The sequence below is a fragment of the Dipodomys ordii genome, unplaced genomic scaffold (assembly GCF_000151885.1).
Source record: "Dipodomys ordii isolate 6190 unplaced genomic scaffold, Dord_2.0 Scaffold10, whole genome shotgun sequence".
NCBI lineage: Eukaryota > Metazoa > Chordata > Mammalia > Rodentia > Heteromyidae > Dipodomys > Dipodomys ordii.
In genome coordinates, this window is record NW_012267226.1 from 1,044,255 (window position 1) to 1,051,130 (window position 6,876).

The 6,876-nt window shown below is 51.0% G+C and overlaps 1 pseudogene; it reads left to right on the forward strand.

The window, feature by feature from the left end:
- Positions 1–1,479: 1,479 nt before the first annotated feature.
- LOC105980831 lies at positions 1,480–5,884 on the forward strand (annotated as a pseudogene).
- The last annotated feature ends 992 nt before the right edge of the window (positions 5,885–6,876 follow it).

The window sequence follows — 6,876 nt, forward strand, 5'->3', positions numbered from 1 at the left end:
CTTTCAGCAGCCAGGCAAAGGGAAAGAAACCGGAATTTACGGACGGAAGACACCAGTAGTGGGCGGGAAGGCGCATGCACAGACCGACGCTTTAAAAAAAAATGCTTTCAGCGTCTCAGTGCTGGCCGTGAGAACTACATTTCCCACAATGCACGCCGCCATCCTAGAGGAAGTGGGCTTGTTTCCGGTTTTTGACCCGTGCCAGACCCTAGGTCTCAGGAGTGTACTGGGGGAGTGCGCGCTTTTCTCTTCTTGCTTCCGGAGGTAAGCTGAATGATTTTTGGAAGCTCTGCTTGTGAATCCTTAGTTCTAATAAGGTGATTGAAGTTGTGAGAGTACGATGGTTTTGTTTTTATTTCCGTTTTTTTAAACATGCATTCTGATGAATGTAAGTTATGTCTGTGTTGCCTTGAATTGTCGAATATGGTATCTCTTTTCTCGCTTTAAAAAAGTGTGCTCAACCACTAAATTGATCGCTGGATTTTCTACTGCTTTTATGTATCCAGGGGAATAAAATAGCATAAAAATCGTTCCGTGGATATGCAGCATAATTGTTGTGTTGGAGGTTCCACCGAGATAGGCTCCGGCAGCTTGGGGGACTCCAACGGACACTTCTCGGGGTAAGTACAGGCGCCTTAATTGTTAGTGCGATCGCTTAGGTTTTTGTTTCACTTTTGTACATTTCTGTATTCCTGTTTCTGTTTCCGTTTTTGGTTTGGGACTTGGCAAGGTGGCCGCTGGTGTGGGGCGTGAGCCCTCACTGGCTGCGGCTGACAGACATGTCGGCTGACAGACGTGTCGGAGCCGCAGGCCCTACCCCCGGGGGACGCCCTGGTGGGTGAAAAGGGGGTCCCAGCTCTCCCGCACGCTCCTCTGAAAGACGAGGGGGTCCCGGAGAGCTCGCACGCTCCTCTTGAGGATGAGGGGGTCCCAGCTCTCCCGCACGCTCCTCTGAAAGACAGGGGGGTCCCGGAGTGCTCGCATGCCCCTCTGGCCGGGGGTCCGACTGTGCTCGCACGTTCCTCTAGACATTGAGGGGGTCCAATCACTCTCGCACGCTCCTTGGGTAAGGTCTTCTTCCGATTCCTTCCAATTGTTGCCAGTCCTGTCAGTTCAGCTGGCAAGTTTGTTCTGGTCTTTTGTTAAGTGTTCATCGTGGGCTGTCCATAGTTGTTGTGTTTGTTTTTGTCCTGATTGTTTGATTGTTTGCGGCTATGGGACAAGGGCCCTCTACTTCCCTGACTGATCCTTGACCACTGGTCGGAGGTGAAAGATCGGGCCCAAAACCTTTCTCTTACTGTGAGGTGTGGTAAATGCAAACTTTTTGTTCTTCAGAGTGGCCAACTTTCAATGTCGGCTGGCCCCCTGAGGGGTCCTTCCACATGTCTCTGATCAGACAAGTTCGAGATGTTATTTTCCGCCCTGGCCAGCATGGTCATCCTGACCAGGAGGCCTACATCCTAACTTGGCAGGACTTGTGTGAATCTCCTCCACTATGGGTAAAGTCATTCCCCCCCTCCCCCATCACTATATGGTTCTGTAGCAGAACCATATGCTTCCGATGAAGCCTTCTGCTCCCTCATCCCCCTCACCTCGTGTCCTACAGGAATCCCAGGACCCATTTTTGCTTGAATCTCCACCACCACCCTACCCCCAGAGTAGTGTTCAGTCTCCACCAGTATCCCCACCCCCTGATCCTTCCCCTTCTTCTGTTTCCTCTTCTTCCAGGATTTCCCCTCCCGGGGAGTCTGGCCCTGCCCAAGGGACCCGAAGCCTGAAGACAGTCGTTTCTCTCACAGGATCCTCCATGGACGTGGCTGTCACCCTCCCACTACGCCCTTATGGGCCTATGATAGATGATGAGAATGGGGGAGAAATGCCAGCCCTCCAATACTGGCCCTTCTCCTCCTCAGATTTATATAGTTGGAAAAATAACAACCCTCCTTTTTCTGAAGAACCTACTCGTTTGACAGGTTTGGTGGAGTCTCTTATGTACTCACACCAGCCCACTTGGGATGATTGCCAGCAGCTTTTAATACTCTCTTAACAACGGAAGAAAGAGAGAGAATTCTGCTTGAAGCCAGAAAGAATGTACTGGGGCCAAATGGAAGGCCGACCCAGCTTCCAAACCTGATTGAGGATGTTTTCCCCCTAACCAGACCGGACTGGAACCCAAATACCCTGCAAGGTAGGGAGCATTTGTCCTCCTATCCTCGGGCTCTCCTGGCGGGTCTCCACGTGGTCTCTAGAAGGCCCACCAATTTGGCTAAGGTAAGAGAGGTCATTCAAGGGCCCACTGAGTCACCCTCTATGTTCCTGGAAAGGATCATGGAGGCTTATAGGAGATATATTCCTTTTAATCCTCAGTCCGAGGAACAGAGGGCATCAGTCGCCATGGCTTTTATAGGACAGTCCACACTAGACATTAGACGAAAGCTGCAGCGTCTAGACGGGCTTCAGGACCTGACCCTAAGAGACCTAGTGAGAGAGGCAGATAAAGTTTTCTATAAGAGAGAGACTGAGGAAGAAAAGGAACAAAGAAAGGAAAGGGAGAGGGAAGAGAGAGAGAGAAGGATAAGAGAAGGGACAAAGCATTAACAAAGATTTTGGCCACAGTAGTGGAAAAGCCAGGATTTAGAGATCAGGGAGACAGGAAGGGAAACCTGGGCCCGAGCTGACGGTCCTCTCTGACCTCAGACCAATGTGCCTACTGCAAGGACAAAGGACATTGGGCCAGAGACTGCCCTAGAAGAAAAAGATTGCCCCAGGCTCGTCAATCTACCTTGCTAGCCCTGGAAGAAGAAGACTAGGGAGGACGGGGCTCAGACCCCCTCCCGGAGCTCAGGGTAACCTTTGATGTGGAGGGGACCCCAATTGACTTTGAAGTAGACACAGGGGCAGTATACTCAGCCCTTCAAGCTCCGCTCGGCCCACTCTCAAATAAAAGGTCTCTAGTCCAGGGAGCAAACGGCAGCCGATACCGGGCCTGGACTACCAAAAGAACTATGGATTTGGGTAGAGGAAAAGTGCAACATTCCTTTTTGATCATCCCAGAGTGCCCAGCTCCTTTGATGGGAAGAGACTTGTTGACAAAACTTAGGGCACGGATCACTTTTAACCCTGGGGGGCCAAAAGTGGAGTTCCTCAACCCTTCTGTAAGACAGCCCATGGTTGTGGCCCTAACCATGTCAGTTGAGGACGAATATCAACTGTTTCCTGGAGTTCCCTGGAGCGTGGGCAGAAATAGCTGGACTGGGATTAGCCACTAGTCAGCCCCCAGTGGTGGTTACCATGAAACCCTCTGCCACCCCTATATAAGTAAAACAATATTATATGAGCAAGGAGGCAAGAGAGGGCATCAGGCCTCATATCCAAAAAATTTTGAGATTGGGGGTGCTGGTTCAATGCCAGTCAATGTGGAATACTCCTCTGCTACCAGTGAAGAAGCCAGGGACCCAGGATTATCGACCTGTGCAAGACCTGAGGGAAGTTAACAGCTGGGTACAAGATATCCACCCCACAGTCCCTAACCCTGAAAGTACTCTCAGCCCTGAAAGACAATGGTATTCTGTATTAGATTTAAAAGATGCCTTTTTCTGCCTACCCCTGCACAAGGACAGTCAGTAGCTGTTTGCTTTTGAGTGGATAGACCCTGAGACGGGCTCTTCTGGACAGCCAACTTGGACTAGACTTCCGCAGGGATTTAAGAACTCATCCACTATTTTTGATGAAGCCCTACACCAGGATCTGAAGGCTTTCAGACTACAACATCCAGAGGTAACTCTGCTATAGTATGTGGATGATCTACTCCTTGCGGCCTCTACCCAGGAAGACTGTGAGTAGGGGACCCGGGAATTACTGTCCAAACTAGCCAGACTGGGGTACAGAGCCTCCGCCAAGAAAGCCCGGATATGTGTAAAAGAAGTAATCTTCTTGGGCTATATGTTGAGAGAGGGAAAGAGATGGCTGACTGAAGCTCGGAAAAAGACTGTTGTGCAGATCCCTCCCCCAGCTAATCGGAAGTAACTAAGGGAATTCCTGGGCACCGCTGGCTTTTGTAGACTATGGATCCCGGGCTTTGCGTCCCTCGCGGCCCCTCTGTACCCCCTCTTAAAAGGAGATGCTAGCTTTCACTGGGGCCATGAGCAACAACAGGCCTTTGATGCCATCAAGCAGGCCCTATTATCCGCTCCGGCACTAGCACTCCCAAATACAGAGAAGCCCTTTACTCTATATTGAAGAAAAAGGGGGAGTGGCCAGAGGGGTGTTAACTCAGACTTTGGGGCCCTGGAAGAGACGGGTGGCCTATCTGTCAAAAAGACTGGACTCAGTAGCTGCTGGACGGCCCAGGGGCTTAAAAGCTATTGCAGCAGCGGCTCTCCTAACCAAGGATGCTGACAAACTGACTCTGGGCCAGAAATTCACCATTGTTGCTCCCCATGCCCTGGAAAGCGTAGTGAGGCAACCCCCTGACAGGGGGCTATCAAATGCAAGGATTACTCACTACCAAAGTCTTGGATAAGGAAAGAGTTGTTTTCGGACCTCCTTCTACCCTAAACCCAGCCACCCTACTCCCCGAGGAAGCCAAAGGCCTGGTGTTGCACACTTGCCAAGATGTCCTGGCGGAAGAAGCAGGAGTAAGGCAGGACTTGAAAGACCAGCCCTTGAAAAATCCAGAGGTGATGTGGTAGACAGATGGCAGTAGCTTCCTCCAAGAAGGTAAGAGGCGAGCGGGAGCGGCGGTGGTCAGTAAAGACGAAGTAGTCTGGTCTTCCGCACTCCCTGAAGGGACATCGGCCCAGAAAGCGGAATTGATAGCACTCACCCAAGCGCTAGAGCTAGCCAAGGGAAGAAAAGCCACCATATATACTGACAGCCGCTATGCCTTTGCGACTGCTCATGTACATGGAGCAATCTACCAGAGGAGGGGGCTGCTGACCTTTAGTGGAAGAGAGATTAAAAACAAAAATGAGATTTTACAGCTCCTCTCTGCCCTACATCTACCCAAGGAGCTGGCTATTGTCCACTGCCCTGGACACCAACATGGCTCAGACCCCATGGCTGTGGGCAACCAGAGGGCAGACCAGGAAGCCCGGGCCGTAGCTTAGCGGGAAAGCCCCGCTGTACTCCTAATAAATAAAGATCTTCAACCCAAAAAGATCCCAGGGGACTGTCAGGCCAGCTTGCCCCCTAAAGATCTGCCATGGACAGAAAAAGAAGCGCTCCAGTGTTTACAACAAATTCACCAGTTTACACATCTAGGATCCAAGAAGCTACAAATTCTTTTAAGAGAACAGGGGCAATTCATGACTCTGCCTCCAGCAAAAAGGAAGGCCTTGGCTGACCAGGTAACCAAGGACTGCAGGGCATGTCAAGTCGTGAATGCCTTCCCCTCCAGGATACCGGAGGGGAAGAGGCTGAGAGGATCAAGACCCAGCCAGTTTTGGGAACTCGACTTCACCGAGGTGAGACCCGCAAAGTATGGCATGAAATATCTTTTAATTTTTGTAGACACTTTTTCAGGATGGACAGCCTTCCCTACCAAAAAGGAGACAGCCAACGTGGTGGTAAAGAAGATCATGGAGGAACTTGTCTGACAATGGACCGGCATTTGTGGCCCAGGTAAGTCAGGGTGTGGCCAAAATATTGGGGATTGATTGGAAATTACATTGTGCATACAGGCCCCAGAGTTCAGGCCAGGTAGAAAGAATGAATAGAACCATTAAAGAGACCTTGACTAAATTGGCCTTAGAGACTGGCTTAAAGGATTGGACAATGCTCCTGCCCTATGCCCTGTTTAGGGCTAGAATCACCCCTCCTCCTCCTTACCCCCTATGAAATACTATACTGCTCTCCACCACCTGTAAGGGACCTATCATCTATTATTGAGTTTGATTGTGCTTTTTCTACCCCCTTACTTGACTTAGAGCATTGGAAAAAGCCCAGCGTATTCTGTGGAAACAATTGTCCAGTTCTTATCAGCCAGGAGACGGAGCCGTCATCGTTACCAGGTGGGGGACTTCGTCTACGTCAGTTGTCACCAGGTTTCTACCTTGGAACCGCGGTGGAAAGGACCCTACCAAGTGCTTCTGACCACCCCTAGGGCAGTAAAGGTCTACGGCACCGCTGCCTGGATCCATGCCTCCCATCTTAAGCCAGCACCCCAGCCGGGAGCCGACTGGAAATTGGAAAAGACTGATAATCCCCTTAAACTTCGCCTCAGCCGAACTGGTATTGTTTCTCCTACTGGTACTCTTACCCTGTAACCTAGGAGCTGGCTCAGCAGCTAATCCACACTCCCACCAACGCCTGGTTTGGGAAGTCAGCACTGCTACCGGGCAGGTCCTCTGGTCAACTGGAGGTAACCACACCCCCGGAACCTGGTGGCCCACCCTGACACCTGACCTGTGTCAACTATTCATGGGGCTGGACACCTGGGATATCCCAGAACAGGAAGACCCTAACCACTTGCAGTGGAGAGTAAAAGTAGTCCCTCCCCCTTGGTACGGATGCTCAAACCCTCAAGCCCGTGCCGAACCCCGCGGGCTGGAGTTCTACGTCTGTCCTAGAGACAGGAGAAATAGGAAGCAAGTTTTAAAGTGTGGAGGGCCTGAGTCCCTATACTGTGCCAAGTGGGGATGTGAGACTACCGGGGATGCCTATTGGAGACCATCTTCGAATCATGATTGGATTCAGGTTAAAAAGAGCTCCGCGGCGGACTGCTCAAAGCAGGCTCTCTGCAACCCCTTGTCCATCACCTTTACAGAACCAGGGAAACGGGTTGAAAATCTAGCCCAGTGGCAAAAAGGTCAGACTTGGGGGTTACGCCTCTACAAGGAGGGAAATGACGATGGCCTCTGGTTTAAGATCACCCTC